Source organism: Apium graveolens, chromosome 9 (assembly GCF_009905375.1).
Source record: "Apium graveolens cultivar Ventura chromosome 9, ASM990537v1, whole genome shotgun sequence".
NCBI lineage: Eukaryota > Viridiplantae > Streptophyta > Magnoliopsida > Apiales > Apiaceae > Apium > Apium graveolens.
In genome coordinates, this window is record NC_133655.1 from 24,988,572 (window position 1) to 25,007,771 (window position 19,200).

Sequence of the window (19,200 nt, forward strand, 5' to 3'; positions counted from 1 at the left end):
AATGAGCTCATTAAGAGTCCATTTTTCCTTTTGAGTATTATTACTCACCTCAAAGTGTCCAAACTGAGGAGGTAGAGAAATAAGAACCAAGTGAACAAGTAACTCATCTGAAAGTTCTAACTTGAGTTCCTTGAGTTTGCCAGCAAGATTAGACATCCCAATGATGTACTCCCTTATGTTCCCCTTTCCTTTATACTTCATGGTCACGAGTTTTGACAGAAAATTACTCATTTCCGCTTTCTCATTTTTAGCAAAATATTTCTCAATCTCGGAGATGAACTTCTTGGCACTTGTGCTCTCAGCAATAGAGCCCCGAAAGCCAGTTAGAATCGTTCACTTCATGATCGCCAGACACATGCGATTGGAGCATTCCCATTTCTCAATTTTATCCATTTTGGGATCATCCGTAGTGGGAATTGGTTGCTCTTTCCTTATCGCAAGGTCGAGATCCATACACCCAAGAACGATCTCAAGATTCTCTTTCCACGTGGCATAGTTTATCCCATTCAACATTAGAATCATGCTCAACTGAGCGGAAGCAGAATTAACACTAGCAGTAACTGAAATAGAAAACAAATATACGATAAATGCTCAAAACTAGTATATATAATAATTGTGATAAATTTTTAAATATTGACAACACAATCACAAGATACCTAGCGCAACATTAAATTTTAGTCTTTGGATAGAAAATTTAATTTACAATTGGTACTCTCCATACAATAATCAAGTATTAGCAATTAATTTCTGTCAGATAATAGGCCTTTCTTTGAACCGACTTATTATTCACATGAAAATCTTAATATTGTTATACACTTATTATCACATGAATATTTTAATTTTGGCCAAATATTACCTTCTTTTGGGCAGATAAAATTTGCATAAAATTAAATATTATATCGTCATAATAATATTTTTTAAATTAATTAATCTACACAAAAGAGGTCACTTTGGCGACATATTGCTTCAATCAATTAACTCAAAAATATTCAACCACTTAAATAAATAAGTTAATATTTATTTGCCAATAAAATATATAATTCACAAATATAATATATTCTTTATATACAACTTACTAACCAAATTATGTAAGTGCAACATCCTACAATACATCTAAATTACCCCACTTGAATCCACTAAAGAATACTGATACCATTATAATGAAAATTAATCACGCAATATGATATAAAATCAAATGGCATAAACATTTTATTATACAAGGCTATATTTGTTGACTTGTACCAAAATAGGTATCCACTTATTAGGTCCATATAATAAATTAAAATCTAATTGGATTTCTTATTTGATCACTTAATTTAACCCAATATAATAAATAGCAAATATAATTGATATATTTATATGTAGCCCATAAAATAATTATTATTATTAAAATAATAAAAACATGTACATCCACAATAGAAGGTTAAGGGTTTGATTTTTGTTATATACAACTTTTTCTTAATTTTAGCTTAAAATATACAAGGGTGTCATTTGAGTAATTTTTTAAAATAAAAGAGCAAACTCGTAGAAATATTTTCTTAATTTTAGCTTAAATTATATAAGGGTGTCATTTGGGTAATTTTTTTAAAATAAAAGGGCAAACTCGTAACTTCACATCCATTAAAATAGCTCAATTTGCCCTTGGTTTCCATTTAATATATAGAATGAGATTACGTAAGTCAAGTTAATTTCCAATAAGTTTTATACCATTGTTTAAAAGACGATTTCAAAGAAATTTTTTATAAAACACGAACCAGTAAAAATTAAAGTGGTTGTTAAAACTTAAACTTATTTGTATGGGGTGTGCCACTCTCTTGTTTTAATGCAAACATGAGTAACGTTTGAACTCGATAATAGTATAGCTATTGAAGACTCTCAGCCTTTCTTGAAAAAATAATTTTAATATCACATGTACTGTTAGTCCACACATCAGTTATTGAACGGATAAGAATAAATACTATTATTTGATTTAGGCCACGAGAAGGGCCACTAGACAATGCATGATATCCTTTATTTTATAACAATTTATCCTCATACGATTCCTCATATCCTCGATATTGTTATATGTAAATTATCAAAATAGATATGCACTTAGAGCATTTCCAACAGATTCTTAGCCCATTCTTTAAAAATTAAATAAAAAATTCACTATTAACAAATTAAGGTAGGTTGATCTCCAACAATAATCTTTAAACTCACTCTTTCTATATTATTATATAATTAAAAGGACATTGGAGTTACAAAAGGACAAAAGAAGAGGGAAAAACAAAAAAAGCGAAAAAAAATATTTTAGTATAAAGTATAAGTTAAGAGTTTGGTAGAGACTCTTAAAATTAAGGAGGGAGAAAATGTTCTTAAACTTTTAGAGAGCTTCTAATAGTATCTTAGAGCTTAATTTTAGCATTACTCTATATTGGAGCTTCAATTTTAACATTACTCTACATTTTTAAATTTGAAGTCATTTAAAGAGTTTGCTGAAGATACTCTTACAAGTTACTTGAAGTACTAGTTTCTTTGACGATGTAAAAACTGTGAAAAGCCAAGATATCTTCCCATCGTACAGAAGTCCTTTCAAGGGGGTCTAAGTCTAAGAGCATATGCACCCATGAACTTCTTTGATTCATCAATCCATGGATTAAAATGATGTAATTAATTACTATTCATGATGAATCAACTATTTTTGTTAGTTTTTATGCACCCATACAACTCCATCAATCCATCGATTACTATTCATCAAATAAATAAATAAATAAATTTTATATCATAAATTTAAATTCATCTATATTAATTAATGCTCCCACAAATAATATCAAATCATAGATTCTTGGATGATTTTAGATTTTTGATAAGATTATGGATAAATTTATATTTTTGATAAGATTTTCGTTGAATCACGTAATGACATGTGTCTTGATCTAAATTTATAAATAGAAAGATTGTTTATAAATAATATCATAATATAATGATGATAGTATCTCAAATCACAACAATTTTTTATCGTAATGCATGAAAAAGATCGTTGAGTCAGAGGCAACAACACAGTCAAGAAGAATCTGAAATCATGAATACCATGGTGACCGAAACGGCAATAGTGATGGAATTCATCGATACTCTAGATGAACCAAAAGGACGCGGCTCACGGCCTGGAAAATCTTCTAATCATCATAGATAAAGGCTATCGAGGGAAAAAAATCTTATGGAAGATTACTTCGTTGATCGTCCAATATTCGGTAAAAATGACTTCCGCGGGAGGTATCCGTACTCATGTTTTCAATCGCATCATGACAACCCTTTGCACTCAAGATTTATATTGGCAAAAAGCAGATGCAGTTGTATTATTAGGGTTGCTATCTCAACAAAAAATGACTGTTGCATTACGAATGTTAGCTTACGGTGCAGCGGCTGATCAATGTGCCAAAATTTGTAGAATGGGAGAATCAACTATACTTGAGTGAATGAAAAAATTTTGTCAGTAAGTCCAATGACTCTTCGGTGAAGTACCTTCGTGCTCCAACACCTACAGATTAAGAAGGCACCTAGTAAGGAGAGAACAGAGGGGATTTCCAGGTATGATTGGAAGTATTGATTGTATGCACTAGGAGTGGAAGAATTGTTCAAGCGGGTGGGGTGGGGCTTATAGTGGCCGAAAGGGACGCCCTACTATCATTCTAGAGGTTGTCGTTTCATATGACACTTGGGTGTGGCACGCTTTCTTCGGTATACCTGAGCTTAAAATGATATTAACGTTCTAGGCCACTAGTTGTTTTTGGTTACATTGCATATTTATTGAAATAGCTATAGACATCTATTCTTTTTGGGTCATAGCTTGCTTTCCTTTCTTTTTTGCATGTTTGGATGTTTTTGTTCCCATCGGTCTAACTGGACTAGATGGACTTTTTATTTCTCGATTAGACTCTGGAGTCGTGAAACCTACTTCATCAATGCAATCATCACTATTCAAATTGATTGTCGATTCCACTTGTGTTAGAAAGTTTCGTTGAAATGGAGAAGTAGTAGGAACGTCTACAAATTGAGGATGTGCTGCAACTGCTTCATAGCATTCCCATTTGCCAAATGGCTTATTCATCTCCTTGAAATATAGTCCTTGAGATTGAGTTGTCTAAATAAAATGACAAATATGCATATTAAGTTAGCATACAATTAATATATATATATATATATAAATATATATATATAATACTAAAAGTAAAAATAAAAAATCTCACATCATCCACCAAATTGGTTCCACTTAAGTTAGCAGACAATTAATATATGTATATATATAATACTAATAGTAAAAAAAAAATTTCACATCATCCACCAAATTGGTTCCACTTGCAGAGTGTATACTAGCTTGATTCTTGGCACATTGCCATTTTTTAGTGCTCATTTCAACGGTGTTCAGTGTGAGTCAAGAGTAACTTTTGAACGAGATTCGGCATGAGAATTTTCGGGAATGTCATACCAGTTTTTTATATAATCATCATGAATTCGCCCCCATAAATTATTATTGTTTGAATATCGACTGGTTATTGGATCAACAGATTGTTGAGCCCACGAAACACATAATTGTAAATTTCGTAAGGGAGCCAATTACTACCCATTATATATTTATATGTATATTTTATGAAAGAAAAATGAGTCTGAGAAGATATGAATGTGGGTATTATAATAGAGTAAATTGTAAAGTGGTGTCTAAACTTTACCCGCTTTGGCATTTTGGTGGCTGAAATTTCAAATTTACAAAATAGTGTCCAAATATTAGTTTTATATTTCAAAAAGGTGGCTACGGATACTTTTTTGAGAGAAAAAATCTGTTGTTTGTTCTTTAAAAAGTGGCCCTAGCCACCTTTTTGAAATATAATACTAATATTTGGCCGCTATATAACAAATTTGAAATTTTGGTCACCAAAATGTAAAAGCAGATAAAGTTGAGCCACCACTTTGTAATTGTGTCTATAATTTTTGTGTGAAAAATGAATACAAACATTTATGAGCAAAAAAATGACCATTATTTTATTAACGTTACTAATTTACTGTAATATAGTCGTTACACTGCCAAAAGGAAGACATGTGGCACAAGAAAAGATAAAGCTGGGGGCCTCACAAAATTGCTGCCCGTTTAGTAGTCTGGCTATTTTCAAAGTTTACCTTGCTGAATCAAAGAAGTATTAATAAATGAAGACTAATTCACTAGCGCGGCATCACCTATTTTCATTAGTTAATCGAAATACGTCTCGGCGCTGCATCACCTATTTTCATTAGTTAATTGAATGAAATACGTGCATGAATTGCTACACAAGATGCATATTCCCTAACTAATAAAAGCATACGAGACCTTCTTTTATCACAAGTTCTTACGTAATTTAAATCACCTCGATGTGGTAAATTTGTTGAAAAACAAATTTTTAAATTTCCCTTTACCCTTGCATTAGAAATTCCGCCACTGAATGGGAAAATTCCTTAACAAAAATATTTTACGTGACATTAGTTATACATAATTTATATAATTTTGAGAATTTTAATTATCCAAAATTCTTAACTAAAATTATAGTCAATCTGTTTACATTGGCTAAATTTACGAACCTATCATAAGATGTGACAAAGCTATAAACAAAAGGGCTTTTTTCTATTTTGTCCCGTTTTTAAAACCCATTTACAGAAATATCCCATTCCTAACATTATTATAAATATGTCCCAAATTTAATTTTTTTTAATAATTTTAAATTAACTATAATTAACTTTACTATTTCACATTTTTTGTTGACAAATATATCCTTTTTACTCACACATCACGTCCTTTCTACTTAACTTGTTTACTACTATTAGCACATATAAATAATTTCATAAAAAAATTAACATCCACCCCAGGAAATTATACTGCAAGAATAATACAATATTCTACTAATATTATTGTAAATACATAGCACTCAAACAAAATTAAAATTAAAATTAATTTTTTAAGCTAAAATAGTATTTAACTGGTTTTCAATGCAGTATCTTTCTTTTCCTCCCTGGAATGGCAATGACCAAATTAATGTATACAATTGCACTGTTAACAATTTTATAATCCAGACATACAGCTGGTTACTACCCTCACTCACAAAACATAAAAGATTTATATTATACAATAAAAATGAAGTAGAGTTGCATTGCTAAAATTTTAAGGAAAAGTATGACCTATCAATAAAAATAAAATTTATAATTCAATAAAATTAATTTTGAATTCATGTTATACGTATCAAATGAAAAAAATTATCAAATCAATAAAAATTATTGTGTTTGACAAAAAATATTTACAAATGAACCATAGAAAATATTATCTTAAATAATTATATGATTTAATCTGTTATATTTTCTTCTTCTTCATAATTCATGATGAAGTTAATGTGCAAAGTTTACCTAGATAACTGGCGGATAATTTAATTTCTACTTTAAATGTATTATGGCGGGCATATTAGTCATATTCAGCTAACTTTATTCACATATATAAATTAAATATATGTATATGAGTTATATATGAGTTAAAAATTAATTGTGGGACGTATTTATAACTTCTAACTAAAAAGGAACATATTTATAAAGTAGCCTATTTACCTGAGATATATTATACAAATACCCTAAATAAAAATTTAACATTATAATCAATAATTTCGCTTTATAAATTATAATCAATCTCCAATGAACACATCACCTTACTAAGGTTCGACAAATTTAACATAATCATTATTTTATATTATTTTAACCGACCATTTTAGCTAACATGAGATGCTCTAACAACTTACAACTGACATTAAAAATATAGAGAAAGACAATTGTTGTCTGAGACCGAACGTCAATGAAAATAGTAAAATATATTAGCTGAAATCTAAACTATTACATTATCCAGAAAACAACTGAAGACATTCAGTCTAATGAAAATTGTAAGATAGTTTTTTCACTATCCTGTTTTGAACACTCTTCAAATTATGAGACACAAATCCTCTCCATACAAGACAACAAGGGCTCATATAAGTTCCCATTATTTAGATATCTCAACAACTGCAGGAGGAAAAGATGAGCAAGCCGCTTTATCCAAAACAGCAAGTACGATCCACCACTTACTGGACAGATGCCATGTGAACGATCAAATCAACCACACGGGTGCTGCATTAACCACCCAAAAAGAGCATATGTAAAAGAATCTAACAGTCAACTTTGCTCATAAGAGAAATAATTGAACCGTAAATCACAATTAGATGAGAACGATCATTTACATGTATCTCCATTCATTGTCATACCACGAAACAAGCTTGACAAAGTTATCATTTAGAGCAATTCCTGCTTTGGCATCAAAGATGCTTGACCTGGAAAATTTAAGTTCGACCACAAATAAGATGCTGCATCTTATATTCATTTCATAGTGAATCAAACAACTTGCTAAGAGCCTGCTTAAATGCAAACTAGCTTTAATATATTGTAAAGTTATATAGTTCCAAAGGTGACTTGTAATAAGGCGGTTCAAAGAGTAACTGAGTAAACAACTTCCCTGGTTTCACAATACAACCAATGCTCAAAAGGTTTGGTCTCACAAATTAAATATATAGTGATGAGCCACATAAATGAAATAAATGAAAGAAAAGACAACCGCAAGCTCACCTGCTATCACCCACAAAGTATGTAGAGACCACATCATCTTCAGTGTACCCCAAAATTCCCTTGAGCTTTCCCTCAGACTCTTCCCTGATACAGCATAACAATTATTACATAAAACAATGAATCAAGGAAGACAGAAGTAATACAGAAGCTAAATATAGACATTATTTATAATACTTGAGCATATAATTTTACATGGATAAGTTCATAAGAAATAAAATAATGATTCTTACTTGATAACAACTTTAATTTGTTCGTAAGTGGCCTTCTTTTCCAGCCTAACAGTGAGATCAACAACTAAGACATCCACAGTGGGAACTCAGAATGACATGCCAATCAACTTCCCATTCAGTGAAGGTAGCACTTTTCCAACAGCCTAAGAAATCATTAAACCGTAGTACAAATACGTATTTCAGAAAAAATTTATCAACAAACCACAACAAAAGGTGCCTATAGAAATGCTCAATCACAAGCTAATCAGAAACATAATAAACTCCCAAATGGACTATTATTATCGACCCATTCAACATGTTTGAACAGTTTGCAGGTACCTTAGCAGCTCCAGTGCTGCTAGAAATGATGTTAAATGAAGCAGCTCTTCCACCTCCCCAGTCCTTGGCAGAAGGTCCATCAACAGTTTTTTGTGTGGCTGAAACATAAAGGACATATTTGAAACAGTATCACTACATATTCTTTGAATCAGATGAGGACTAATAAAATAAGATGGATGCTCACCTGTGATTGAATGGACAGTTGTCATTAGCCCCTCAACAATGCCAAACCTATCATTTATCACCTGCACATTTAAGAGTTGAATGATATGTTTAATTCTTTCAAATTTTATCAGAAAAAACAATCAAGTTGAGACAATTATTTACCTTATCAAGGGGAGCAAGGAAATTTATGGTGCAACTAGCATTGGAAATAATATGGAGGTCAGATTTGTATTCCTTCCCATTGACACCAACGACAAATATAGGAGCATCTTTGCTATGGGCAGATATGATGACCTTCTTTGAACCTCCCTGAGAAACAAAATAGAAGTCCAATCAATATACCTTTCGTGAAAGTACTTAACCAAATTACAAGATTACATTTAATAGATAAATATTAGTACCTAATAAACTATTCCCACATACAAAACACTTCCCCCACAAAACATACTCATGTCAATATATAAAAACATACCTGAAAAGAACTGACATGTACGGCTAACAACAATATTGTGAGCATTATATCATTTATGCACAACGATGTCATCAATATAAAAGGAAAAATACGAACATGTAAAATCTACTAGGAAGTAACAATCATTGATTCATTATCTTCATCAACAGAAAATTAATCATCAACTAATCAAATCTACACACCATAATACAAAAAAAGACTTGTAAATATGACAAACCTTCAAATGTGCAGCAGCCTTGTCCTTGTCAGTGAAGACACCAGTGGATTCAACAATATACTCAGCACCAGTGCTAGCCCATGGGATCTCCTCGGGGTTCCTGCAATTCCAAAATAGTAGACCATGCTGAACAGTTAAGCCTTGCCCATTACTGGAAAACAGATAAATACTAAACTACATTTAATGAGCTTACTGCAACCCATACCTTGAACCGAAGACAACAACAGGCTTCTCACCAAATAAAAGGGTATTCTCATCCTTAACTTTGAGTTCATGATGCTTCCAGGCACCATGGACACTGTCATACTTGAACATATATGTCTACGACAAACAATAAACAACAAACAATAATCAGTTTCACTTTCGCAAAAGCGAACAAGGAAGATCAATCTTAGTAATTAACTTACAAAACTAACACCAACTTGTAAGCATACACAACCAATTTCAAATTGACTGAGATTTGACAAGAACAAAATCGTTAAAATTAATGTCTAGTATAATCATTCAATCTTGCATTCAAGTTTTGATCCAGCCTTATAACAACGATCACCGTCTAAAATTAACTTGCAAATTAAAGACAATTTCAATAGTTAAGAGTAAACTCATGTTCAAAGACTTTCAAGTGACAAAGTAATTTATTAGTTTCTAGTAAACTTCCATTATGCAGTTTTACAAGTAAAAATGAACATCATCAACTCTAGAACATATAGAAACTTACAATAACTCTATAGTAACACCGATACAAACAACTTAGTTTCGATAACTTGTCGATAAAATAAAGGAGAAAAATCTATAACAAGCACCAAATCAAAAATATTTAAAACCTAATCACATCTGTAATAAAGTAATAGATCAGCATTTATAACGAGCAAAACTAGATGAACAACACTAAATCAAATCACAAATCATAACAACACTAAAAAATACCATGTAATCAGTAGAGATGAAAGGATCGTTAACAGCAACAAGCCCAACATCATCTCTTTGCATAGCAACTCTAGCAACCAATCGTCCGATTCTTCCGAAACCTTCACAATAAAAATCAATTAAGTGATTAATAATTCCAAGTATTAGAAACAATAAAATTAAAAAATAAGAGGATAGATCTAGTCCCGTTGATTCCGACCTTGATTGGGGCTGCATACATACATACAAATTCAACAAAACAGGAAAATATCTATTAGATCATGACAAGTAAAGCACATAAAATGATAAATTAAAATGTGTTTGTGATAAGAGGGTGAGTGTAATATATGTGAATTTAATAATAATAATAATAATAATAATAATAATAATAATAAGATTGAGATTAAAATTAGAATAAATATTTTTAATATTAACTAATTAGAATAGAAAAAGAACTTGTTTAGTTATTTATTAATATTCTAATTATAATAGACATAATATTTTTAATGCACTATATATGTTGGCAAACTCGTTTACTGTTTAGCTATCAAGGTTAATAAAAAAACCCAAAAGAAAAGTGCGGTTGTGGAGAGAGAGAGGTGAGACAAAACATAGGGAGGTGAGGCGAAGCAGAGAGAGAGCAAAACAGGTATTCACATACGTGTATATTTTATTAGTTAACACAATTAGTTGATTGAGTCATGTATTGTTGCAGTGTTAGTCGAGATATTGGATTCATTATTAAGCCCCCTCTCTATTCTCTAGTAAAGGGTTTATTCAATAATTGCAAGTCTGTGGTCACTGTGTTATCAAATCATCAAATCAAGGTGTTGATGTCAACTACTAAATACATGCTCTGGTATGTATATGTCATGTAATTTTTTTTATTCAATTTGGATAAACGTGATTTTGCTATTTATTTATTATAATATTATAGTGTTAATTGGCTTTAAACACCATGTTAATCGTTTATACATATATTTTGTCATCTGATGCTTTAGTTTCAAATTTCATGAAAATCTAAATTATTAAGTTATATTATTTATATGTAAGCTATTATTTAATTGAAATTAGAATAATTAAAGTATACTAGTATAAGTTCCTAACCAGGCAAGTTAGTCAAATCTTTTTATACAAAATTGTAATTTATGCTTTTGTTTATTAATTATAATTTAATTAGGTCATCTACATATATATATATATATATATATATATTAGTTCTCATTAAACTCTTTAATTCGGGTGCATGTACTTGTTTGATGGTACTACTAGTTTCATATTAATATTTAATTATTTAAAAATTTAAAAAGTGAACAATTTTGGTTGTTTTGTTTTTATTATCTCGAGTAAGTATATATTATTAAGTTAGATGCCAGTATGTTATATATATGTTTGTTTTTATTGTACAAGGTGTGTACAATTAAGTATAGCACTGTGTAGTCTCTGGTCCTTACATGATTCATGTTTAAGAACATCCGCGAGTAGCATATTTTTATTAATTTTATTTTCGATTAATTGCTAATTAATTTAAGAAGGAGCTATAATAAAAATAAATTTATAATTTTTTAATTTAAATCGGGGGCCGGGAAACTAGTAGATCATTTGCGAATTTCATTAGGGACTTTAGTTGCGATATTCGAGGTACAAATTCTGTCCCCTTTTTATTCAGCGCTACTCCTCTTGTTCCTTATATTTATTTGAATCGTTCCATTCTACTTTCGGTTCATTCCGTTAATATTTGTTTTGATCGTTTTAACTTCTGAAAATTGTTTTAAAAATTTTAAATATCTGTTTATGCAGATTATTTATGACACCCTCTATTTTGGGAATCTGAATTATTTGTCTCAGGTGATTTTAAAATTTTGCGAGAATATTTTTATTTGACCCTTAGAGTGATTTAGGGTATACCGAGTTAACCAGCTGTAGGGGTACTACAGCCATGTCATTGCGGCACCAGTGACATGACACTTCCGTGACAGTGTGATTGGTCACGGCGTATCCTTCTGTTAGCTCTTGGGAGGAGTTTTTGCGCATTTGATATTTGTTTAGGATACATGGGTGCACCTAGAGTTTGATTTGTGATTTGATTTATGGTGACGTTGTATATGCCGTACACGTTATCCATTCTGTTGCACACATTAGGTACCCTATGATGTGTGTATTTGTATATGTTCTGATCTCGGTATGAAATATCCTAACCCCTCGTTGCTTCAGCCTTACATATTTTTAAAATTGTTGTATTATTAAAATTTGCAAATTGTTTATTTCTGATCTCTTTGTTTTATAAATTGTATTCCAAATCTGAACTGGGCGTTTGGCTCATGCCATATGTTTTTTCTGGCAGGTGCTTAGGGGGATCTGGGACTGTGTGATGGAGAGCTACCCCTTTTTATTGATTAGGATTTCGGACTTTATCAGTATTTAGACTTAATTATTTATTTAGAGAATTCAGAATTTATATTATTGGTTTAGATATTTTGGAGATTTAATATTATTTTGGAAATTTTAGATTGTTAAATTATTGTTAGAAATATATTATTGCTCTATTTGCAGGTTTATGGATTTTAAGTAATATATGCTTTTATTATTAAAAAGGGGGTGTTACAGAGATGGTATCAGAGCCAGGTTCTTTTTTGTAGAAAACCTACTTAGGTTGACCTGTGAGTTTGGGTAGACGATAGGATGGGTGTTCTATTTAATTTCGTTTCATTATGCTCTTTATCATTTCATTCTGCTTCATTATTTTGAAATCTGTTTGTGATGATTCATCATATTTATTCTCGTACTCTTCATTCGTTCGCTATCTTATATTGTAGATGCCTCCTAGACGTGATCCTTTTTACATTGACCCCGCTCAGCTTACTGAGATGATAGGCCAAGCAGTGGCTCAGGCTATACAACAGGCTTTGGCAAATCAAGGAATTCAGAATGGCGAGGGAAATCAGAATGGAGAAGGAAATCAGAATGAAGAGGGAAATCAAAATGGACAAGGAAATCATAATGGCAATGCGAATCAGAATTAGAACGGTCATGGCCATCAGTTGGAGCCGTTTGTATGGTTGGAGAGGTTTGTGAAGCAAAAACCAGACTCTTTTAGTGCAGCACAGACTCCTATTGATGCTGAAAATTGGATTGTTCATCTCGAGAATATTTTTGATGCATTGGGTTGTGATGAGATTCAGAAGGTCAGGTTAGTTGTGTATAAGTTGGAGGGGGATGCTCAGAGGTGGTGGAGAGGAGTGAAAGCTACTAAAGGGGAGCAGTATGCAGATGCTTTAGAATGGCAGGGATTCAAGGAGGTATTCTATGAGCAGTACTTCTCTAATGCTGATAGGGAGGCTTATTTGAGGGAGTTTCATTCTATTGTGCAGCACCATGATGAGAGCATTACTGATTATATGGCGAGTTTTATAAGATTGGCTGGATTTGCTGGGACAGTTGCAGGGACTGCTGCACAACAGGCGGATAAATTTAAATGGGGGTTGAAGTCTTATCTGAGGAGTTCCATAATTTCTTTTAAATTTGATAATGTGGCAGAGGTGGCTGATGCAGCAAAGGATGTTGAGAAGGAGCGCATAGATTTCAGGACTTCCAGGTCTAACAGTGGTAGTAAGAGGACTAGGGATGATCAGGGTTTTGCACATGGTAGACAGTGGTATGGAGGTCAGAATGGTCAGCAGGGACAGTGGCGCGGACAGAATCAGAATATGGGTGGTCAGTCATTCCACGGCTGGAATCAGTATGTAGGTTAGAATCAGAATCAGCAGTTTCAACGACAGAAGCAGCCTAGGCAGTGGCAGAATTGTCAGCAGGGGCAGAGCCGTTACTCAGTATATGGGGGAAACCCAAATATGATTCCAGTGGCTCCTTGTGCTACATGTGGTGGACATCATCCAGGTAGAGCTTGTTACAGACAGACTGGGGCTTGTTTCTTGTGTGGTAGCATGTCCCATAGGGCAAAGGATTGCACAGTATCACACAACCCTGGTGGAGGAGGAGCTGGCGGTGGTAGTGGCAGTGGAAGTCAGCAGAATCCTACAGCCAGAGTGTTTGCATTGACGGCAAATCAGGCAGCAGCTAATTCAGGTACTGTTTCAGGAACACTTCTTGTTGGTAGACGCGATGCTTATGTGTTATTTGATACTAGTTCGATACATTCTGTTGGGTCTTTATCATTTGTTCGTCATCTTGGCGTTGCAACTTCATTATTATATCCTCATATATCTATTTTTACCCCGATGGGAAATTCTGTTGTTATTTCTAATGTGTATCGAGAGTGTCTGATAGCTGTTGGAGATAGAAATTGTAAGGTTAACTTGCTTCCGATGGAGATGCATGACTTTGACATTATTTTGGGCATGGATTGGTTGAGTGAACATCGTGCCACAATTGATTGTCAAGGAAAAAGGGTGATCTATGGGGATGCAGATAAACCAAATTTTGTATACCAAGGGTCTCAGTCGAAAGGGGAGGTTAAATTAATTTCCGCTCTAAAGGCGAGCAAACTTTTATCTAAGGGTTGTGATGGCTACCTTGCTTTCGTGAAGGATACATCGAAGGATGAACCTCACATCGAGGATTATCCAGTTGTGAGGGATTATGAAGATGTGTTCCTTGATGAGCTACCAGGTTTGCCACCACATAGAGAGGTGGAGTTTACTATTGAACTTGTTCCAGGTGCTGAGCCTATTTCTAAGGCGCCTTACCGGATGGCACCACTTGAGTTACAAGAATTGAAAGAGCAGTTGCAAGAGTTGTTGGATAGGGGATTTATCAGACCAAGTGTGTCTCCATGGGGCGCTCCTGTGTTATTTGTGAAGAAGAAGGATGGTTCCATGAGGTTGTGCATTGACTACAGGGAGTTGAATAAGGTGACTGTCAGAAACAGGTATCCTTTGCCACGCATTGATGACTTGTTTGATCAGTTGCAAGGGGCGAAGTAATTTTTTAAAATAGATTTGAGATTTGGTTACTATCAGTTACGAGTTAGGGAGGAAGACATTCCGAAGACTGCATTTCGCACTCGTTATGGTCATTATGAGTTTCTTGTGATGTCCTTTGGGTTGACGAATGCACCAGCAGTATTTATGGATTTGATGAATCGGGTCTTTCATGATTATCTGGATAAATTTGTAGTGGTTTTCATAGATGATATCTTGATATACATTAGGATCAGAGAGGAGCATGAGGAGCATTTGCGTATTGTACTTGAAATTTTGAGGGAGAAGAAGTTGTTTGCGAAATTTTCAAAGTGTGAATTCTGGTTGGAGGAAGTGGCATTTTTGGGGCATATTGTATCTAGTAGAGGCATTGAGTTGGATCCTGCGAAAGTCGAGGCTATTACTAATTGGCCGAGACCCAGCAATGTGATGGAGGTAAGGAGTTTCTTGGGTTTGGCAGACTACTACAGGCATTTTTTGGAAGGTTTTTCATCTATAGCTTTGCCATTGACTCAACTCATGAGGAAGGGCATTAAGTTCTAGTCGAATTATGATCGAGTGAAGAGCTTTCAAGAGTTGAAGAAGAGGTTGGTGTCTGCTCCAATACTTGTGTTTCCATCAGGGAGTGGAGGTTTTCAGGTTTATAGTGATGCTTCTAAGAGAGGATTGGGGTGTGTTCATATGCAGCATGGGAAAGTGATTTCTTACGCTTCTAGGCAGCTTAAACCCTATGAGGTGAACTATCCTACCCATAACTTGGAGTTAGCAGCAGTGGTCTTTGCTTTGAAGATTTGGAAATACTATCTTTATGGAGAGACTTGTGACATCTTTACTGATCACAAGAGTCTCAAATACATCTTTACTCAGAAGGAGCTTAATATAAGACAACAGAGGTGGCTTGAACTTCTTAAGGATTATGATGCAAATATTCAGTACCATCCGGGAAAGGCGAATGTAGTGGTAGACACTCTTAGTGGGAAGAACTTGGGGAGTGCTGCATCTCTCATTACTCAGCCGCACCTTATTTCAGATTTGAAGCGCTTGGGAGTTGAGTTGTATGTTAGAGGACCAAATGGTAGCATTGCAAATTTGAAAGTGGAACCAAATCTTGTTTCAAAGGTTAAGGAAACCCATAAGAATGATATAGGTTTGGAAGGTATTAGATCCGAGGTGGCAGGTGGAAAGCAAACACATTTTCGTGTTGATGATGAGGGTGTGATATGGTTGGGTGGAAAATTATGCGTTCCCGCAGACCCGACGATTCGTGAGGAACTTTTGAAGGAGGCTCATAGTTCTTCATTTTCTATTCATCCAGGTTCCACTAAGATGTATAGGGATTTGAAGAAGCACTTTTGGTGGAGTGGAATGAAGGAAGATATAGCAGAATTTGTGGGAAAATGTCTTACATGTCAACAAGTGAAGATAGACCATCGGAGGCCTAATGGATTGTTGCAGCAGCTAGATATTCCAGTTTGGAAGTGGGAAAACATTTCTATGGATTTTGTAACTCATTTGCCGAGGACTTTCAAGAAGAATGATGTTATATGGGTGGTGGTTGATAGACTTACTAAGTCCGCTCACTTCTTACCTATTAGAGAGACTACTCCGGTACATGAGTTGGCAGAGATTTTTCAGCGAGATATTGTTAGACTTCATGGTGTGCCTGTGTCGATAGTTTCTGACAGGGATACGAGATTTACATCGCGCTTTTGGAAGGGATTCCAGCAGGCTTCGGGTATGAGGCTTAATTTTAGTATAGCTTATCATCCGCAAACCGATGGACAGTCAGAGAGGACGATTCAGACATTGGAGGATATGTTGAGGGCTTGCGCGTTAGAGTGGATATGTGATTGAGACAAGTACCTGTATCTGGTTGAGTTTACGTACAATAATAGTTGGCAGGCGAGTATTGGTATGCCACCATTTGAGGCTTTGTATGGTAGGAGGTGTAGGGCACCATCTTGTTGGGACGAGGTTGGTGAGAAAGTCATTGAAGGACCAGAGCTAGTTAGAATCACTAATGAGAAGGTGGAGAAAGTTAAATAAAGTTTAAAGGAAGCTCGATCGCGTCAAAAGAGTTATGCGGATCAACATCGGAAGTTTGGTGGATTTGAGTCAGGCGATCATGTGTTCTTGAAGGTGTCTCCTTGTAAGGGTGTGAAGCGTTTTGGTATGAAGGGAAAGCTTAGTCCGAGATATGTTGGCCCTTTTGATGTTATGGAGAAAGTAGGGGAAGTATCTTATAGAGTTGCGTTGCCACCACAACTATCTCATGTGCATAATGTGTTTCATGTGTCTGTTTTGAGGGGCTACAAATATCATCTGTTACATGTAGTTCAGTACCCATTATATAAGATTAGAGAGGATCTTTCTTGTGAGGAAGAAGCTGAGGCTATCTTAGCTCGAGAGGAGCGAGTTTTGAGGAAGAACACCATTCTGTTTGTGAATGTTTTGTGGAAAAATCATTCCGAGAGAGAGGCTACTTGGGAATTAGAAGAATCTATTCGTGAAAAATATCCGCATTTATTCGATTCAGGTACGACTATTTATTTTCGTTTGATTCTGGGGACGGAATCCTTTTTAAGGGGGTATATATGTAATATATGTGAATTTAATAATAATAATAATAATAATAATAATAATAATAATAATAATAATAATAATAATAAGATTGAGATTAAAATTAGAATAAGTGTTTTTAATATTTACTAATTAGAATAGAAAAAGAACTTGTTTAGTTGTTTATTAATATTCTAATTATAATAGACATAAGATTTTTTATGCACTATATATGTTGGCAAACTCGTTTACTGTTTAGCTATCAAGGTTAATAAAAAAAATCCTAAAGAAAAGTGCGGTTGTGGAGAGAGAGAGGTGAGACGAAACAGAGGGAGGTGCGGCGAAAGAGAGAGAGAGAGAAAAACAGGAATTCACATACATGTATATTTTATTAGTTAACACAATTAGTTGATTGAGTCATGTATTGTTGCAGTGTTAGTCGAGATATTGGATTCATTATTAAGCCCCCTCTCTATTCTCTAGTAAAGGATTTATTCAATAATTGCAAGTATGTGGTCACTGTGTTATCAAATCATCAAATCAAGGTGTTGATGTCAACTACTAAATACATGCTCTGGTATGTATATGTCATGTAATTTTTTTTATTCAATTTGGATATACGTGATTTTGCTATTTATTTATTATAATATTCTAGTGTTAATTGGCTTTAAACACCATGTTAATCGTTTATACATATATTTTGTCATCTGATGCTTTAGTTTCAAATTTCATGAAAATCTAAATTATTAAGTTATATTATGTATATGTAAGCTATTATTAAATTGAAATAAAATAATTAAAGTATACTAGTATAAGTTCCTGACTAGGCAAGTTAGTCAAATCTTTTTATAAAATTATAATTTATGCTTTTGTTTATTAATTATAATTTAATTCGGTCATATATATATATATTATAGTTCTCATTAAACTCTTTAATTCGGGTGCATGTACTTGTTTGATGGTACTACTAGTTTCATATTAATATTTAATTATTTAAAAATTTAAAAAGGTGAACAATTTTGGTTATTTTGTTTTTATTATCTCCAGTAAGTATATAGTATTAAGTTAGATGCCTTTGTTTTTGTTGTACAAGGTGTGTACAATTAAGTATAGCACTCTGGTCCTTACATGAATCATATTTAAGAACATCCGCGAGTAGCATATTTTTATTAATTTTATTTTCGATTAATTGCTAATTAATTTAAGAAGGAACTATATTAAAAATAAATTTATAATTTTGTAATTTAGATCGGGGGCCGGGAAACTAGCGGATCATTTGCGAATTTCATTAGGGACTTTAGTTGCGATATTCGAGGTACGGATTCTGTCCCCTTTTTATTCAGCGCTACTCCTCTTGTTCCTTATATTTATTTGACTCGTTTCGTTCTACTTTCGCTTCATTTCGTTAATATTTCTTTTGATCGTTTTAACTTCTGAAAATTATTTTAAAAATTGTTTTTAAAAATCTGAAATATCTGTTTCTGCGGATTATTTATGACACCCTCTATTTTTTGGAATCTGAATTATTTATCTCAAGGTTGATCTTGAATTTGTGTTATAATTAACAAAAGGCGATCATATTATTAAATCAATTAGAAATGTTATATTTTAGAAAAGAGAATAACAAGTAAACAATTAAGAAATATTACCTTACAAGATTGGATGATATAATCTCTTAAATCTTCTCATTCTCCATAATTATGAGAGAACAGAAGTAAGTGATGAGAGAACAGAAGTAAGTGAGAGGAGGTAGGG

At 33.3% G+C, this 19,200-nt stretch overlaps 1 non-coding gene and 1 pseudogene across 1 annotated transcript; both read right to left on the reverse strand.

Moving 5' to 3' along the window:
- Nucleotides 1-1,796: 1,796 nt before the first annotated feature.
- Nucleotides 1,797-1,998, reverse strand: LOC141687719 (U2 spliceosomal RNA). The gene has a single exon (XR_012561205.1). It is a non-coding gene; the product is annotated as a U2 spliceosomal RNA (small nuclear RNA).
- A 4,909-nt stretch (nucleotides 1,999-6,907) lies between these two features.
- Nucleotides 6,908-10,285, reverse strand: LOC141684287 (glyceraldehyde-3-phosphate dehydrogenase, cytosolic-like; annotated as a pseudogene).
- Nucleotides 10,286-19,200: the final 8,915 nt, after the last annotated feature.